The sequence below is a fragment of the Papaver somniferum genome, chromosome 2 (assembly GCF_003573695.1).
Source record: "Papaver somniferum cultivar HN1 chromosome 2, ASM357369v1, whole genome shotgun sequence".
Classification (NCBI taxonomy): domain Eukaryota; kingdom Viridiplantae; phylum Streptophyta; class Magnoliopsida; order Ranunculales; family Papaveraceae; genus Papaver; species Papaver somniferum.
In genome coordinates, this window is record NC_039359.1 from 32323855 (window position 1) to 32344971 (window position 21117).

The window sequence follows — 21117 nt, forward strand, 5'->3', positions numbered from 1 at the left end:
CTCTCGAAAGAAATTCTCATCTTCTAAAAGAACGTCTGTATTTTCTGGTTATTTTAAAATGAACTACTCAAGTTTTCCACAATATCATAAACATCATTATTGATGAGGTTTTCATTGCGGAATTAAAGGTCATATTTCAAGATATTGTCAACAATCATCTTCTTCAAGCTCTGAGAAAACAACTTCTAATCAAGGTTGTAACAAGAGACCTTTTTCGAAAGAAATCATACATAACTCTGATTTTCTCAGATCAAAGAGTTCTCACAAAAATCCTCAAAAGGGATCTCAAAGAGTAGTACATCACAAGAGGAAAGAGGATCAAAAGACTAGAAACTCATGGAAATGGATACCAGAGAAGACGGTGGAACCAAACAAAAAAGAATATAGCAAATTTTCCAATTCATTAATACATAAGGCAATACCTACATATTTTTATGATAAGTTTGGTCCGTCTTACAAGAAAAGAAAGATCCCTAAGAGAACGGATAAAGGAATATTCTCTACAACTATTACAGAGAATAATATGTCTCGACTAGATACTTAGTATCTTGATTATAAATGCTGGATCATGAAGTGCGCAAATTTTTGTTTGATGAGTTTAGTGTATATATCACAATAGTCTAAAACTTGCAAGATCTGTGGAAATATTCACAAGAAGATACTTTCTTAAAATATTTAATATCGAAAAAATTCGGTTCTTCTATATTAAAGGAAGATATTATTGATTTCCATAATCAATGACCAAGTCTTTGGAAACTATTGATATATAAAGTTTCGTTAATCTTTTATGTCTCTTAAGGAGAAAAATATTGTATATTCATCTTGGAACAAGAATTATGTACAATACAGATTACCATGCAAAGATCTCTGCAAGGTTTCAGAAAGGTATGCTGAAGAAAAGGCATGTGATCCTTCCGGGTTCTATAAATCCAATGGAAATGGAACCACCTCTTGCAATAATATCAATATTTCATACTCCATAGTCTATTATGAAAAAGAGTTTCACAAAATGGCATGAATTTGTGCAGAAACAAAACTAAAGGTCATGATGTTGAAGCGTTCTCTTGAGAAATATCTACTTGTTCAAGCTCATCTTGTCAAGCAACAAGAATTACTTCTGAAAAGATTAAACGAATGAGAACCTAACTTACTCAAGGTTTAGGAATTATTCTTTGATCAAGGATATCTTCAAGGAATTTAGAGAATTGTTCCTATCTAGCGAAAGAGATCTCAACATCATGAAGAGATTTATTTTCAAATCAGTCCTCGTTTCGGAAATAGGCATCAATGTGTTGATTTATTTCGATATTTTTGTATAACGTCTATTTTGAATAAAACTATCATTGATATTTGTTATTAATCAAATTATTATTTTAAATTTTTTGTTTCATGTGATAGTTTCCGATTGCATAGCCTGTGTATGGATGTTTATATTTTTGCTATGTGATTTCAGATTTATGAGATGTCTGATTTCGGTTTATATTAACCTTAATATTCGATCTCATACGGTGTGGCCCTTATGTTTTGTGAGACTTTTTGATTTACCGGGATTAAGTTCTATCCATGTTGGTAGGCTTTATCAAAGGATCATAAGGTGTTCCAATTGAAACTCATATGTGGAAAGTCACAATATGTTGATAATCAATTTATGTTTACATAAGTTGTGTTTAGCATAACATATATGTTTCGGGTTTCGACTTTTGCTATTGCACGCATTAGTTAAAACTGATTCAACCTTTCTCTGGTAAATGTTGCTTTTGTTGTTGTTCTTTTGTTCTTGCGAGAGGATGACAACACACTGGGGGAGAGTTCTTATTTGAACTTGCGCTTAATGATATATCTTTCTTGGGAGTAGCGGCTGCGAAAATTGAGGTAACGATTTTATTTGTTAGTTAATCGTTTTTCTTGTTTAAGAAAAGCATGTTTATATTGCATATATTTTGCTTTTGCTTAACAAAATTTCGGTACAATCGATATGTTCCATTATGTTGTGTGTGGATTAATTTTATGATTCAATTGTTTCCGGTTAAGAAAACTTGTGTCAATTTATTGGCTTATGATTTGGTATCTTGTTTATTGTTGGGTATCAAGTGTTTTTTCTTAACGAAATTTGGTGCAATTGGGCTGTTGTAATGTTTATATTTGTTTCAATTGCTTTCGGTTAAGAAAAATAATCGCAAGTCAATTTATTTTGGTTTGTATCTATTGTTTTTGGCTTAACAAAATTATGGGGTTATTTGTTTAGTCAATTTGATCCCGGACAAGGAAAACTAAGTTAATTCTGATCTTAGTTAGACTTATCAATTGGAGGATTCGGTTATTCAAGTCTAATCAAATGCCTTGAGTTAACTAACCTAGTGTTTGTCTTGTCTAAAGGGAAAAGTATAAGTTATTTTCTATGATGAGAAAAATAAAGTTAATTCTGAACTTTATTTTGGTCTTGTCGAAACAAGCGATTGTGCATACACAATCGGTTCAACAATAGAATTAAGCATCTTGGTCTATTTGTTGGACTATAGGGAAAATTGCTTCGGGAAATTGTGTCCTTGATAACATAAAATAATATGTGAAACCTTCGTGCATAAATCTTATAGGTTGTACAAGTCTTATAGGTTTGTAACATCTTTTTGGTTTGACCTTTAGTTGCTCAAACCGTTGTCATTTTGTGACAAAAAGGGGAGAAATATATGGAGTAAACAAGTTATTTTTAATCACAAGGAAAGGATAATTGTGCTTCAACATTATATATAACGAAAGAGTAAAGCATATACCAAGGGGGAGAAATATATCATAATGTTGTGTAGTATTTCTGACTACAAAAGGGGAATAACAAAGATGTTCGGATTGAATATTTACCTAGCTTGACTTTAGGGGGAGTAAAATCTTTTGTTATTCAAATGTCAACAACGCATTTATTTATTGAATATATGCAGGATATTATGTTGTTGAAACTTGGAATCAAGCGTATGAAGAATGAGTTATTTTGTAATTCGTTTAGCTCCATATGTAATACAAGTTTTGTCACTAAAATTGACAAAGGTGGAGATTGTTAGAGCATAGATCGGTTGAACTCACCAAGCATCGGTATATCAAGTTTGGTTGTCATATTTTAGTATCAAAACTCATCTAGGGTCGCTTGATTAAATACTAGAGTCAACTTCGTTTATGTTAGATTAAAAAGTCTAGGAATGTTGAGATATACAAGTATTACTCTGAAGACCTAAAGAATGTGAAGAAGTAACTGTTAGAGCGTAGCTCGGTTGAACTCACCAAGCGTTGGTATGTCAAGTTTGATTATCATATTTTAGTATCAAAAATCATCTAGAGTCGCTTGATTAAATACTAGAGTCAACTTTGTTTAGGTTAGACTAGAATATCTAGGAATGTTGAGACATACAAGTATTACTCTGAACACTTGAATAATGTGAAGAAGTAACGAACTACAACGACGACATCATCCTTCCAATTGAGGTTAGTAATATTGACTTGAAATTTTTATTCCTAACGTATCTTTCAAGTCGTGCTATATTGAAAACATAACTGCGAAGCTGTATATACTGTACATATTGTATATTAGTTTAGTGATGTGACATGATCATAATAGTATGATCATAGTATTAAGGAATTAGACTACGAAGTATAGCGCTTATCTTTTGAACTTCGTAGATATGACATCGACATAATCTCGTATATATTGTTAAGATTATGTGAATGGGTTATGGTGAAGATTTCATCCTAGGAAACAATGTTTTACAATTGTTTTAAAGGAAGTACATTCATGAACTTGTTTCGTGAATCGAAAGGGAAATCAATAGGATTATTGGTCCGATTATTCGTTGCAAATCTTTGGATGACCAATATGTGTGATTTAGTAGAACCGATCTTAACTCAGGTTATGTATCTTGGTATAACTAATCACAATTCCTAGACTTATGATTTGTTATGACCGATTGTGATAATTGGTGTAACCGATCCTAAGTAATCACCATGTGATGGTATGATCGATCCTTGTAATTGGTGTGACCTATCATAAGTGTTGTGTGACCGATCCTTGTAATTGGTGTAACTGGTCCTAGTAACTGGTGTGACCGATTACAAGTAATACCATGTGTATATGCACCGATCCTTGTAACTGGTGTAACCGATCCTAGTGACTGGTATGACCGATCACAAATATTTCCATATTTAGGTATAACCGATCCTAGTGATTGGAAGAAACGACTGAACCCATGTATGTGATTTGATGATCATTCGAGAGGCTTGACTACTAGACGTTAAGTTTGAGCGAATCGGGCGATTAACTCAGGCGAAAATTTTCAATCTTCTTTCTTCGTTTTTCGAGTTCAGATCCATTAATTTCAGGTGAAAATCCACTCAATTTACATCAAATTTTCTTATGATTAGTAGCTTTTAATTCAGGTGGTTCATGAATTCTTGTCCTAAAACTACCTGTATGGAAGAAACAATGTCTGGTTCGTTAGGTTTTAGTAAAAAAAACTAATTCTCAGATTATTCCTTCAATTGAGCTACCCGATGATTTATTTGAAGAGAGTTTGAATCCTTGGAGATTCTCTCTTATTGGTAGGTTAAATTTATAGAAAATAAAATTTGTTGATGCTTCCATCATTCTTCGAAAACAATGGAAATTGGTTGGAAATTGCAAACTTATTCCATTAGGAAGGGGTTTCTTTACGATTAAGCTTGATAATGAAACAGGTCGTCAGTATGTTAAGGAAGGTAAATGGGAGGTTCTTAATCAGGTACTTCAAATAAGAAACTGGATTTCTAATTTTCGACCTGAAAGTCAAAAAAAACTTCAAAAGCTATGGTATGGGTTAGATTACCAGGTCTTGGTCTTGAATTTTGGAGTGAAAATATTATGTTTAAGATCTGTAAGGAAATTAGTACACCAATCAAACTAGATGAAGCTACTACTAAATGTGAAGTTGGGTATTATGCTAATATTCTTGTCGAATTGATTTTGTTAAAACTATACCTAAAAAGATTTGGATTTGTACTAAATATGGTAGGTTTCTTTCAGAGCATTTCGATTCCAGTCTGTCCAAAAAAAAAATTCAACATGTAAGATAGTTGGATATCTTATTACAGAATGAAGAGTTGAAAAGAACAGAGTTCAGTCAGCAAGTAAAGTTCATCCAAATAACAATAACAAGCCTACATCAAATCCTGTTCAGCAACAAACTCCCAAAACTATTAATTCTCATATGCCTTTTGATATTTGTGACAGGTCTGAGGTTGAGAAAAGTTATAGTAATATGGAAAGGGAGCAAGGTAGTACATCTCATGCTGCTGGCACTCAATTTATTTGAGAAGATTCCATAGTCTCCAATATAGTTTCACCTGCTAATATTCAATGTACTAGCAACAGAGTTTGATAAATATGGATGGTGGAAGATTTAGTGCTCTAAACCAAATTGAACAAAAAGAAGATGATGTTATAAGTGTTGATGAGGAAATCTTAGCAGAGATGGAATCTCAGAAACTAATTCAAATTGCTGAAGTCACTGAATTGGAAAATAGTGTAATTAAGTTTGTAGATGCAAACTCAGGCAAAGTAACTAATCAGTCAGTGCCTTTCACTACTTGGACTTCAGTGGCTAACTCTTCTGGCAGTAAACAATCTGAAACTGAGGTCAGTAAAGCTACTCCAATTACTAAGAATAATTCAGTTATTAAAAATTCAACTCAAGCAGCAGTTAAATACAATTTTAGAATGAATGTTGGTAAGGGGGCTCCAAAAAAACCCCAAACCAAATCATGAAAGTCTTCTTTTGGAATATAATGGGCCTTAGAAGAGTTAGGGCCCCGCAGAAGCTTCATAGTTTAGTTAATCAAATTCAGCCAACACTATTGTGGATAGCAAAACCAAAAATTAAGTGTTCTTCTTCATTTTTTAGTAAACTAAATCTTCCTGGTATTCAATGTATGGTGATTCATAATGCCTCTAAAATCATAAAAGTAATATATGGTTATTCTAAAGTAATTCCATTTCAACTCCTTCAGTTGTTTCTATAACAAGTTAGATGATTACAGTTGCAGTAGGTGTTGTATTAGTGTCAGGTGTTCATGCTCATGTTAATATGGTGCAAAGAAGATTCCTTTGGTCAGAAATGCAGCTAATTAGTGATCTTAAAAAACCTTGGTTAGTTATAGGGGATTTTGATTCAATTCTCTCAATAGAAGAAAAGATTGGTGGAAGTTCTCCTTCAAGAAGATCAATGCTAGACTTCAGTGAATGTTTAAATTCTTATGAATTACATCAAGCTCCTAAAGTTGGGTTGGATTTTACTTGGTCAAATTGTCAGCATGGGCAAAAAAGGATACTATGTAACCTTGACAGAACAATTTTAAACACAGAATGGTTAAAGTTATATAATGACTGGGGCTATAAAGTAGGAGTTAAAGTAGTTTCTGATCATTCACCTTTAATGGGTGGATGTGTTAATATTCCTAAACCTACTAATATACCTCTCAGATTCCAAAAGATGTGGCTAGAACATGAAATTTTTATGAAATTAGTTGAAGACTACTGGGCTGAGCTAGTAAAAGGAGATCCTGCTTTTATATTTATGCACAAACTTAAGAGGTTGAAGGGAGTTTTGAAAGAATGAAACTAGAAGATCTTTGGTAATATTCAGACAAAAATTAAGGAGGCTGAAGAGTTAGTTAAGGAGAAAATGAAGATTTTTGATTCTAATCCTCATGATGAGCAAGCATTGACAGAGTTAGTTTTAGCTCAGAATGATATGAATTCAAAGGAGGTTCAACATTGCATTATGTTGAAGCGGAAATGAAGAATTAAATGGATTACAGAAGGTTCTTCTAATACTAATTTTTTCATATAAGTATTAAAATTAGACAAACTAATAATATGATATGTGAATTGGAGGATGGTGATGGTAATATGGTAGCTGATCAAAGTAAAATTGCATATTTATTAGTCAAATTCTTTCAACAAAATTTCAAATTCCAAGAGGTGACTACAGATGATTCCTTGCTTGAGGTCATTCCAAAATTAATAATAGATGAAGATCCGAGTATGTTAGAGTTTATTCCAGAGTTAGAAGAAATCAGACAAGCAGTTTTTGATATGAATGCAGATGGAGCACCAGGACCAGATAGTTTTTCAGGTGCCTTCTACAAAGCTTGCGGGACATCATAAAAATGATTTGTTAAGTGTTGTTCAATATTTTTGGAGGAGGAAATACATTCCAAGGGGTATGAATTCTAATTTTTTAGTGCTTCTTCCTAAGATCCAAGGTGCAAAAAAACCAAGCCAGTTCAGTCCTATTGATTTAAGTAACTTCAATTTCAATATATTCACAAAAATTCTTTCTACAAGAATGAGTGGTCTGGTGAATAGATTAGTATCATTTCAGCAAGCTGCTTATATTAAAGGTACAAGTATACATGAACAGGTCATGATGGCTTCTGAATTAGTGAATAAAATGAAGCATAACAGAAGAGGGGGAATGTAGGTTTGAATCTTGACATATCACAAGCATATGACTCAGTGAACTGGGACTTCTTATTCGAAGTGCTTCAAAAATATGGTTTCTCTGCATCTTGGTGTGAATGGTTAAGAATTTTATTCTCTTCAGATAAAATATCAGTTATGGTAAATGGTGGGCCACAAGGATTTTTCAATGAAGAGAGGCTTGAAGCAAGGGGATCCTCTTTCTCCAATATTGTTTGTATTAATTGAAGAAGTGTTAAGTAGAAATCTAAGCAAGCTGGTGGAAATGAAAAAATTACAGCCAATGGTCATTAGAAAGGGTGTTTATCCAACTCATATATTTTTTCTGATGATGTTTTTATCTTCAGTAATGGATCCAAAAGAATCCTAGAGTCTCTACTCACTCTACTCAAGAATTATCAAGATTGCTCTGGTCAAATAATTAATAAACAGAAGAGTAAATGTTTTGTTGATGGTTGCTCTCCCTTAAGGGAAAACTCAGATATCAAACTTACTGCAAATGGAACTCACATCATTCCCTAACAAATACTTGGGTGTTATATTGAAGACTAGAAGAGTGAATAGTGCAACTGTTTGGCCAATGGTGGAGATGATGCAAAGTTATTTAGATGCATGGAAGAGTAAGCTGCTCTCTTTCCATGATAGACTGGTACTTATAAAATTTGTTCTTTGTAGCATACCAATTTATAAGATGGCAGTCTACAAATGGCCAAGTTCAGTTATCAAGATTTGCGAGAAAATAATAAGGAATTTCTTATAGAATAGACAGTGAGGTAAGAAAGTACGAAACTTTGGGTTGGAGCAAAGTTTGTACACCATTCAATGAAGGTGGATTGGGGATTAGAAGACTGGAGGTGATAAACAAAGCTTTATTAATGAAGATGATGTGAAAACTAATCAATTCCAGTGATGATTGGTCAAAGTTCTTTGCTGCTAAATATAAAAATAAAAATGGGAAGTGGAGTAGTCAATGGAAATTATCTTCAGTTTGGCCAGGTTTAAAATGGGCTTGGAAGGAATTGAAGTCAAATTTGAGATAGAGTACTGGCACTGGAGAACATATTTCTATGTGGTTTGATACATGGGTCGGAGACTATCCACTGATTGACTCTATTGGCTGCATGGATTATATCACAGATACACTGCATATGACTGTGAAGGATCTATTAGTGAATGGTGAGTGGTGCATACCAAATAATCTGCAAAGCTTCATTCCATCTTCATTACCCTCAGTAAGTGGTGCTTAAGATAAACTTATTTGGAGTGGAAACATAACAGGGATTTTCTCTACATCTGCTGTTGTTGAAAAAATAAGACCCAAAGAACCAAAAGTGCACTGGACTAGTCAGATATGGAAACCCTTCTTACATCCAGGAATTGCTAGTAATATTTGGAAAATGCAGCAGGGTGTTTACATAGATGATGCAAAGCTAATCAGTAAGGGGTATTCACTTGCTTCTAAATGTTTTATCTGTCAGCAAGCTCAAGACAGTATGAAACATATTCTGTGGCTATGCAATTTCAGCAGGATCATATGGAGGTGGTTAGTATATGTATTTCAGTTTCAATTACCTACATCTTTCTCTGATATTCTCAAATTTGCAAAACAAAAAAATTCAATTGTTAAAGAAATCTGGTTAACAGCAGCATGTGCAACAATAAGAGAATTATGGTTTCAAGAGAATAGTTTTATTCATGATAACATTAATCCAAATTTGGAGAATTTTAAAAGAAGAATTATGAGCCTGGTGCACTATGGAGGGTACAAAATGAAAGGTACAAGATGGGGGGAAAATTATGATTCTTGTGTGGTTGAATTCTTTAAACTAGGTCAGAGGAAAATGAAATTCAAAATCATCAAGGAATGTCAGTGGCTCAGTCCAAAAGAAGGTTATATGTTTATTTTTTTTGTCATGGCGTTGCAGTTGGTAATCCAGGTATGGCTGGTATTGGCATTATTGCTAGATGTCAAGATAGTCAAGTTATTGGAACTGCTTCTGGTGGAATTGGTGTTGCTACTCCTTACATAATTAATGCATTAGCTATTGTGTGGGCTATTGAATGGGAAATAAAACTACACTATAGAAAAATTGTTATAAGATATGATGCAAGTTCTGTGATAGAGGATTTCAGAAGAGGATCACACCTTGGTGTTTAATGTCTAGATGGCTGAAAGCATAGGTAGAGCTAACTGAAATACAATATGAGTATTACTACAAAGAAATTAACTTCTCTACAATTGAACTTGCTAAACAGGGTGCAGAGTTATCTCAAGGTGCAGTTTTAATTCATGAAAGAAAGCCTCCATCTCTGATACAGATTGAGTTACCAAATAGGAAGTACTACAGATTCTGTTATAATGTGTTGTAATGTATAACATTTTAGCTTTATCTTTTTGTCTTTAAAAACGTTGTAATGTCTAACATTTTAGCTTTTTCTTTTGTCATTAAATTTTTGTAAATGATCTAATTTTATTATTAATAAAAAATTATGATTTAGCAAAAAAAAAAAAAGATTTGATGATCAATCACATAATAGTCTTGGAATACAGACAAACCAATTCCAAACTTGTTTGGAAGTGTGGTATAACCGATTCCAAGAATGCAAATCCATGTAAATATGAAATAAGGATTTGCAGTGAAAAGATGTCAACGTACTTTGAACACGAGCAGTAACTCTTATCATTTATTGTTCAAAGATATTCATTGGTACTTAAGGTTTAACGAATTGTTCAAAGATATTCATTGGTATTTTTAACCAATTATGTGCCAAAATAAATTAAGAATCTTTTAGTTAAGGTTTTTGGTTTTATATGTTTTAATTACCAGTAATTAATGCATATCTCTAGGGAATAAAAATTAGTAATGTACGTTTACTAATTGGATATTTTATGTTGAGAGATTTCGGAAATATTGGACAAGCATTTATTGGAATTAGGATAACCAAATTTTTTCATTCGTTGCATATCTTGAGAATATCTTCGGTTTTGGAAATTCCTTGGTGGCCAAACATCCTTGGTCTATTAATACCTAAGTTTGCATTTCTTGCAAACTATCCTAAGAGCCAGGAAAACTTCATTTCTTGTCTTTTCAGGTGGAGCCGTCTATTCGGAGAGGAAAGTATCCTAATTAGGTGAAATCTCTTACGACAGCTCCTTTAAAGACTTCTATACCGTTGGTGGGAAACTAGATAATTGCAGTGTTGTTAGTTTTCGATTGATTTGATTGACTAAAGGTTGTTGAAACTTTTATTACACCTGTTTGTTTATGCTTGAGAATCTTCTCTTCTGATATAAAATTCACTCAAATTAGATCAGAGTACCGATGGGATCTTTAGAACTGTCGTTAGATCTAAAGACATCTTGCGATAATCCATTGTTAACAGACTCCGCTCTGTGTGTGATTGATCACAATAGATTCAAGTGGTGATGTGCAGGTTTTGAAGATAAAAGAAGATTTGAATACGAAGAAGATTTCTTATTAGTTTTCGTACCTTGTGAATTGTGTGCACAAACCTTGATCGGATGGGATCCAACTAGAATCATTTTATCTTTGATAGATCTGATTGATTAGTTGCGTGAGATCGGCATTCTTTATATTTCTCTTTTAGATTTATAGTGATTCAGTGTGAATCTATACTTGACTATTTCAGTAGTTAAAGTTAGATTAATCTTAACCAGACAGAGGAGTTTATTAGATTAAACATAAGAGCCTTTGTGAACGACTCATCTAAATTTTGTAGCAAGATTGATTAGAGTGGTTACCAAACAGATTCTTCCTTTGCTGTTTGGAATACGATCCAAAGGACTTGCTATTCACGTGCGTGACTCTAGAAGTAGAAAGAGCAGGGATAATGAGGGAACTAAGTATCTACAGGTAGTCTGCTTGGTCTAACCTATACGCAGTTGGTATTAGATTTTGTATAGCGGCTTAATTATGAGAGTATTCAAAACTGGACTAGGTCCTGGGATTTTTCCGCATTTACGGTTTCCTCGTTAACAAAATCTTGTTGTGTCTTTTACTTTGGTTTCCGCATTATAATTGTGTATTATAATAAAGTAAATACACATATAGGTTAACTCTGCATTACTTGATAGTTATCATATAGAGTTTGGTTATTACCGAACCTATTATCAAGTAACACATTTTGTTGTAGTATTGTCTCGATCTTGTATCCATAGTCATCACACAAGTTATCTTGTTGTTGTATTGTCTCGATCTCGTATCCATAGACAATCACACAAAGTGTAAACCGAATTTTCGTATTGTCTCGACTCTGTCTATAGACGATCACATTCGGTAAAGGACTTATAGGTTAAAACAAAAACATTGTGGTGTATTTGGGTATCCTCGTGTTTTTAGTAACGATTATAACGACGACATCATTCTTCCACTTGAGGTTAGTAATATTGACTTGATCTTGTTTCCATTCCTAACGTATCTTTCAAGTCGTGTTATATTTAAAAACATAACATGTTAAGATGTATATATTGTATATAATACTCTAGTGATGTGACTTGATCATAATAGATCAAAGTGTCAAGGAAAATATATTACGAAGTATGAACACTTATCTTTTGGAAATTCGTAAGTATGACATCGACATAATATATTGTATATAATTACTTGATTATGTGTGCATTATATAGGAATGATTTCACCCTAGGAAACAATGTATTATAACCGAAATATTTGCAATTTTGGTTGTTATCTCTCGCAAGTGGAATCTAAATGTTGAGGAAGCTCTGAATAATCCCTTTTGGGTGAATGTTATGCATGAAGAGATAAATCAATACAAAATAAAAGACGTATGGAAACTCGTACCTTATCCTTCTAACATAAATATATAAATTCAACAAATGGAATTTACATTTCTCAAGAAAAATATGCAAAAGATCTTGCTAAAAGATTGGGTCTTGAGAAAAGTACTCCCAAACTAACTCTTACGCCTACTACTGGGAAGTTTCATAAGGATGAAAATGGTGTTGATGTTGATCAAAAACTCTATAGATACATCATTGGAAGTCTTATATATTTAACATCAACAAGACAAGATATCGCTTTCAGTGTTGGTTGTGGTGCTAGATTTCCGGATAAGCCAAAAGAATATCATCTTGAAGCTGCAAAACGGATCATAAGATATATATAACATACTATCGGTTATGATCTTTCGTATACGTTTGATACTAACACAAGTCTTACCGCATATTTTGATGCAGATTGGGAAGGTTGTGCAGTAGATAGGAAAAGCACATCTAGAGGATTCTACTATGTATGACTAAACCTTGCTACTTGGAAAAGCAAGAAACAAAACTCACAATCTCTGTCGACGTGTGAAGCAGAATACATTGTTGCAGGTTCGTGTTGTACTCAACTTTTATGGATGAAACAAATGCTTACTGATTATGGAATATATATTGGAACAATGAAGATCTTTTGTTATAACTCAAGCGCGATTCGAATTACTTAAAATCCTATTGAGCACTCAAGAACTAAGAACATTGACATAAGATACCACTTTATTATATATCTCTATGAAAATGGTATTGTCAACATAGAGTTTGTGTCGTCAGAACAACAATTGGCTGATATTCTCACCAAACCTATAGACATCACAAAATTTCAACACCTATGGAAGTCTATTGGTGTTGTTTTGGTTCATTAAATCAAATTTTAATGATTGCCTTTGAATTTATTTATATCTTTTGGGAAATAAAACTTGAGTTCCACGTAAGGAATTTTTGACATCTATACAAAATCCTTGTTTTTACAAAGTAATGTCACTCATGTTGTTCTCTTGGGAATGACATCAACTGGGGAAGAGTTCTTAAATGAACTTGTGCTTAATTGATATATCTTTGTGGGGTGTGTGGCTGTGGAATTTTAGAGGGGATGTTTTTATATTTTTAATCTCCTAGATAAGCGCTAAGTATTTATTACTATGTGATATCATCTAAAAAAGTTGATACGAGGGGTTGCATTTTAACTATGTTATAATGTGGAAACTCAAAACTTCCTTAAAACTTGACATATCTTTTGATTGTATTCATTATGATCCCACGATTTTCGTATCTTTGTTAATTTTATTAACAAAAAGGGGGAGAATTATATAGCAGTTTCATAATACATACATATGGTTTACAGATCATTATGTAGGGGGGGGGGGGGGGGTGAATCAATAATCTATAGGTTTTACCTATTATGAAAAAGATGTAAGTATTGATTAATGGGGAGAAACATATCACCATAGTATTACTTCAGAGTTGAGACACAATTGAAATTTGGAGAAAGGAATAATACTATGTTTTATGTATAACGACGATTGAAAACAATTATTTTCTAAAGTTGTTATCGCTATGGAATCGGTTCTTCAACAACAACGATGTTGAGTTGAAAGCGTTCAGATTCATTGCAGCTTGAAATTACGAAGAGTTCAAGGAGTTTAAGATGCCAAGGAAATCAAGACATGTTAGATTCAAGAAGTTGTAGAAGCTTTATTTTTTATCCATATGTATTGATAGTTTTATCATTAAAGATGACAAAGGGGGAGATTGTTAGAGCATTGCTCGGTCGAACTCACAAGGGGGAGATTGATAATTTTGTCATGAAACAAATGCTTACTGATTATGGAATATATACTTGAACAATGAAGATATTTTGTGATAACTCAAGCGCGATTCGAATTACTTAGAATCATATTGATCACTCAAGAACTAAGCACATTGACATAAGATACCACTTAATTAGAGATCTCTATGAAAATGGTATTGTCAACATAGAGTTTGTGCCGTCAGAGCAACAATTGGCTGATATTCTCACCAAACCTATAGACATCACAATTTTTCAACACCTACGTAAGACTATTGGTGTTGTTTTGGTTAATTAGATCAAGTTTTAATGATTGCCCCTGAATTTATTTATATCTTTTGGGAAATAAAACTTGAGTTCCAGGTAAGGAATTGTTGACATCTATACAAAATCCTTCTTTTTACAAAGTAAGGTCACTCATGTTGTTCTCTTGGGAATGACATCAAATGGGGGAGAGTTCTTAAATGAACTTGTGTATAATTGCTATATCTTTGTGGGGTGTGTGGCTGTGGAATTTTAGAGGGGATGCTTGTATCTTTTCAATCTCCTAGATGAGCGCTAAGTATTTATTACTGTGTGATATCATCTAAAAAAGTTGATATGAGGAGTTGCATTTGAACTATGTTATAATGTGGAAACTCAAAACTTCATTAAAACTGGACATATCTTTTGATTATATTCATTGCGATCCCACGATTTTCGTACCTTTGTTAATTTATTAACAAAAAGGGGGAGAATTATATAGCAGTTTCATACTACATACATATGGTTTATAGATCATTATGTAAGGGTGGGTGAATCAATAATCTATAGGTTTTACCTATTATGCAAAAGATGTAAGTATTGATTAAGGGGGGGAAGCATATCACAATAATATTACTTCAGAGTTGAGATACAATTGAACTTTGGAGAAAGGAATAATACTATGTTTTTTGTATAACGACGATTTAGAATAATTACTTTCTAAAGTTTTTATCGCTATGGAATCGGTTCTTCAACAACAAAGATACTGAGTTGAACACGTTCAGAATCATTGCAGCTTGAAATTACGAAGAGATGAAGGAGTTGAGATACCAAGGAAATCAAGACACATTGGATTCAAGAAGTTGTCGAAGCTTTTATTTTTCCATATGTATTGATAGTTTTGTCATTAAAATTACAAAGGGTAATATTGTTAGAGCATTGGTCGGTCGATCTCACAAGGGGGAGATTGATAGTTTTGTCATGACACAAATGCTTACTGATTATGGAATATATATACTGGAACAATGAAGATATTTTGTGATAACTCATGCGCGATTCGAATTACTTAGAATCCTATTGAGCACTCAAGAACTAAGCACACTGACATAAGATACCACTTCATTAGAGATCTCTATGAAAATGGTATTGTCAACATAGAGTTTGTGCCGTCAGAGCAATAATTGGCTGATACTCTCAATAAACCTATAGACATCGCAACGTTTCAACACCTAAGGAAGTCTATTGATGTTTTTTTGGTTCATTAGATCAAGTTTTAATGATTGCCCCTGAATTTATTTATATCTTTTGGGAAATAAAACTTGAGTTCCAGGTAAGGAATTGTTGACATCTATACAAAATCCTTATTTTTACAAAGTAAGATCACTCATGTTGTTCTCTTGGGAATGACATCAAATGGGGGTGAGTTCTTAAATGAACTTGTGCTTAATTATTATATCTTTCTGGGGTGTGTGGATATGGGATTTTAGAGGGGATGCTTGTATCTTTTTAATCTCCTAGATGAGCGCTAGGTATTTATTACTATGTGATATCATGTAAAAAGGTTGATATGAGTAGTTGCATTTTAACTATGTTATAATGTGGAAACTCAAAACTTCCTTAAAATTTGACATATCTTTTGATTAACTTCATTACGATTCCGTGATTTTTGTATCTTTGTTAATTTTATTAACAAAAAGGGGGAGAATTATATAGCAGTTTCGTACTACATACATATGGTTTACATACCATTATGTAAGGGGGTGAATCAATAATCTATAGGTTTTACCTATTATGCAAAAGATGTAAGTATTGATTAAGGGGGACAAACACATCACCATAGTATTACTTCAAAGTTGAGATACAATCGAACTTTGGAGAAAGGAACAATACTATGTTTTATGTATAACGACGATTGAGAACAATTATTTTCTAAAGTTGGTATCGCTATGGAATCGGTTCTTCAACAACAACGATGCTGAATTGAACACGTTCAGAATCATTGCATCTTGAAATTACGAAGAGTTCAAGGAGTTGAAGATGCCAAGGAAATCAAGACATGTTGGATTCAAGAAGTTGTCGAAGCTTTATTTTTTATCCATATGTATTGATAGTTTTGTCATTAAAATTGACAAAGGGGGAGATTGTTAGAGCATTGCTCGGTCGAACTCATAATGGGGAGATTGATAGTTTTGTCATGAAAAAAATGCTTACTAATTATGGAATATATACTAGGACAATGAAGATCTTTTGTGATAACTCAAGAGCGATTCGAATTACTTAGAATCCGATTGAGCACTCAAGATCTAAGCACATTGACATAAGATACCACTTCATTAGAGATCTCTATGAAAATGGTATTGTCAACATAGAGTTTGTGCCGTCAGAGAAACAATTGGTTGATACTCTCACCAAACCTATAGACATAGCAACGTTTCGACACCTACAGAAGTCTATTGGTGTTGTTTTGGTTCATTAGATCACATTTTAATGATTGCCCCTGAATTTATTTATATCTTTTGGGAAATAAAACTTGAGTTCTAGCTAAGGAATTGTTGTCATCTATACAAAATCCTTCTTTTTACAAAGTAAGGTCATTCATGTTGTTCTCTTGGGAATGACATCAAATGGGGGAGAGTTCTTAAAAGAACTTGTGCTTAATTGCTATATTTTTTTGGGGTGTGTGGCTGTTGAATTTTAGAGGGGATACTTGTATCTTTTTAATCTCCTAGATGAGCGCTAAGTATTTATTACTATGTGATATCATCTAAAAAAGTTGATATGAGTAGTTGTATTTTAACTATGTTATAATGTGAAAACTCAAAACTTCCCTAAAACTTGACATATCTTTTGATTGTATTCATTACGATCCCATGATTTTCGTATCTTTGTTAATTTTATTAACAAAAAGGGGGAGAATTATATAGCAGTTTCATACTACATACATATGGTTTACATATCATTATGTAAGGGGGGGTGAATCAATAATCTATAGGTTTTACCTATTATGCAAAAGATGTAAGTATTGATTAAGGGGGAGAAACACATTACCATAGTATTACTTCAAATTTGAGATACAATCGAACTTTGGAGAAAGGAATAATACTATGTTTTATGTATAACGACGATTGAGAACAATTATTTTCTAAAGTTGTTATCGCTATGGAATCGGTTCTTCAACAACAACGATGCTGAGTTGAACACGTTCAAAATCATTGGATCTTGAAATTACGAAGAGTTCAAGGAGTTGAAGATGCCAAGGAAATCAAGACATGGTTGATTCAAGAAGTTGTCGAAGATTTATTTTTATCCATATGTCTTGATAGTTTTGTCATTAAAATTGACAAGGAGGAAGATTGTTTGAGCATTGCTCGGTCGAACACACAAGGGGGAGATTGATAGTTTTGTCATGAAACAAATGCTTACTGATTATGGAATATATACTGGAACAATGAAGATTTTTTGTGATAACTCATGCGCGATTCGAATTACTTAGAATCCTATTGAGCACCAAGAACTAAGAATATTGACATAATATACCACTTTATTAGAGATCTCTATGAAAATGGTATTGTCAACATAGAGTTTGTGTCGTCAGAGAAACAATTGCTTGATATTCTCACCAAACCAATAGACATCGCAACGTTTCAACACCTACGGAAGTCTATTGGTATTGTTTTGGTTCATTAGATCAAGTTTTAATGATTTACCCTGAATTTATTTATATCTTTGGGAAATAAAACTTGAGTTCCAGGTAAGGAGTTGATGACATCTATAAAAAACCCTTCTTTTTAAAAAGTAAGGTCACTCATGTTCTCTTGTAAATGACATCAAATGAGGGAGAGTTCTTAAATAAACTTGGGCTTAATTGCTATATCTTTGTGGGGTGTGTGGCTGTGGAATTTTAGAGCGGTTGCTTGTATCTTTTTAATCTCCTAGATGAGCGCTAAATATTTATTTCTATGTGATATCATCTGAAAAAGTTGATATGAGGAGTTGCATTTTAACTATGTTATAATGTGGAAACTCAAAACTTCCTTAAAACTTGACATATCTTTTGATTGTATTCATTACGATCCCACGAATTTCGTTCCTTTTTTAATTTATTAAAAAAGGGGGGAGAATTATATAGCAATTTCATACTACATACATATGGTTTATAGATCATTATGTAAGGATGGGTGAATCAATAATCTATAGGTTTTACATATTATGCAAAAGATGTAAGTATTGATTAAGGGGGAGAAAAACATCACCATAGTATTACTTCAAAGTTGAGATACAATCGAACTTTGGAGAAAGGAATAATACTATGTTTTATGTATAACGACGATTGAGAACAATTATTTTATAAAGTTGTTATCGCTATGGAATCGGTTCTTCAACAACAACGATGTTGAGTTGAACACGTTCAGAATTATTGCAGCTTGAAATTATGAAGAGTTCAAGGAGTTGAAGATGCCAAGGAAATTAAGACATGTTGGATTCAAGAAGTTGTTGAAGCATTATTTTTTATCCATATGTATTGATAGTTTTGTCATTAAAATTGACAAAGGGGGAGATTATTAGAGCATTGCTTGGTCGAACTCACAAGTGTTGCTATCTCAAGCTTGTTGTCAAATTTAGTTGTCAAAACTATATATTTATTTCTAGTCTACAATTATCTAAGTCTCAGAATAGGATAGAAATGTAGTTGAGAAATAGTGGATCTCTGCAGTCATCATTGCGCTCAACCGTTTGAAGGGGATGATCAATCGAAGCTTTTGGAGAACTTCATCAACAAAAGGTAAGTGAAGATTGAACCACTTATATCTCTAGTTATATTCACTTTATATCATTTGAGACGATGTCGCATAACTAATTAGACTATTTTGCATAGACAAGAATTTCGAGTCGAAAACTAATTATCTAGTTAACGAATTTATCAAAATATAATGACTAAGCTTAATGAACATTTGTTCATACTTTATGAATTTCGGTTAAGTACAATTTATTTTTCGGAATCAAATCATGATTCAAGTTTATCATTTGGAAATATCTTCGAACAATGATATGTGTCATTGATGTTATTCGGGAATGTTGTGAATCGATTTAGAGAAATATAGAACTACTATTGATTATGATACAAGACAGTGGTATCGGTTTTACTGGGAAAATTTTTATAAGTCTGAACTCGTATTACATGTATTCGTACACGTAGCGGAGTAGCTATATATCGACTTACAGATCAGTGGTGAACATATTTTTATGTATATCATATGAAAATCTGTGTGACTCGTCAACCAGATTGGTATGCATACTTGTATGCAAACTGTTTTTGAACTGTGCTTACGAAACCGGGTTTGTTTCCAAACTGGTACGCGAACTGAAACAATTATGTGTTCCTGAACTCGGCAGCGTTCCCAAAACGGTGCGCAAACTGTTTTTGTTCTGTGAACTCCGGAACCTGCGACAGTCTTAAGGTTTCCAAAATGGTACGCAAACTTAAAAAAGTTCTGTGAACTCCAGATCTCGGTTTGGTTAAATGTTTACAAACGGGTACGCGTACTATGACTGAACCGACTCACGAACTACTATGTATTTGTACTTTGTACATCTACTAATAATGTCGATTATATTTCAAGTGCATTTAAATTATTTATACGAGATAATTAGCATTTGATTAATTCTCTAAAAACACTAGACTTATATGATCATATGTTGTGACTCAGAGTTAATGTCTTTTGTGTTCATGAAAATGAAGATTAAGCTTTCAAGTTCATATCAGCTAGTTTCAGCTGACCATGTTGAACATAGTCTTTGTACACGGTTCATTTACGGTTTACCTAACTAGAGTGTATATCTTGTTTATGTGAATCGGATTCAAAGATTCATTTAACGATGGATATTGTTTGCTTGGTTCCACAACTATCTTAGCTTAAACCTAAAACAACTTATGCTTTGAAAGACTATAAAAGGGAACTTCAAGCAACTGGTGTGTTTCCTAGTTGTATTTCGAGTCGTCCTCTTCCTAACCCTTTTAGGGTTTAGCGACTACAAAGTCTTCATAGGGATTCGTGAATCCAGGTCCAATTATCTTTCCTTGATAACTCGTATATCATGTATCTTGATCGATTGTTGATTTCTCACTTATTCAAGATAGATAAAAATCATCAAAGTTCTCTTCGCCTCAAACTTTGTTGATTCCACATGTTTTATACTTGTGAGGTGAATAATACTCTAGGATGCACTTCGGGTTGCATAAGTCTGGATTTTGAGGCTAGATGTACTTTGTCTATTGCTATCGATTTCCACACCTTTGATCATAATGTTTGATGTAAAAGGAAATCAATTATATAGGCTTGATATGTGGGAGGAAGATTTGGTTTAAAGTCTTTAATTGAGTTGAAGCAACTCCTTGTTGGTGTGACGTCAGCTAAGGGAATCGATTGTGCGAAGTCCTGCTGGGATTCAAGAGGCGTAAGGAGCGCGACTGTGCCTTAATCGGTGGGATACCTTTTAGGGCTCAACTACATTCCAGTATGAAGTTAATTGGTAGTAGGCTAGTGTCTGTAGCGGCTTAATACAGTTTGGTGTTCAATCTGGACCATGTCCCGAGGGTTTCTGCATTTGTGGTTTCCTCATTAACAAAACTTCTGGTATATGTGTGATTTCTTCTTCCGTATTATATTGTTTATCTTTATAATTGAAATTTCATAGGTTGTGCATTGATTCATCATAGTAAATACATCCAACCTAGGTGGTTGGATACGACTTGATTGACACTTGCATATTGGTCTTTGGTACCATCCA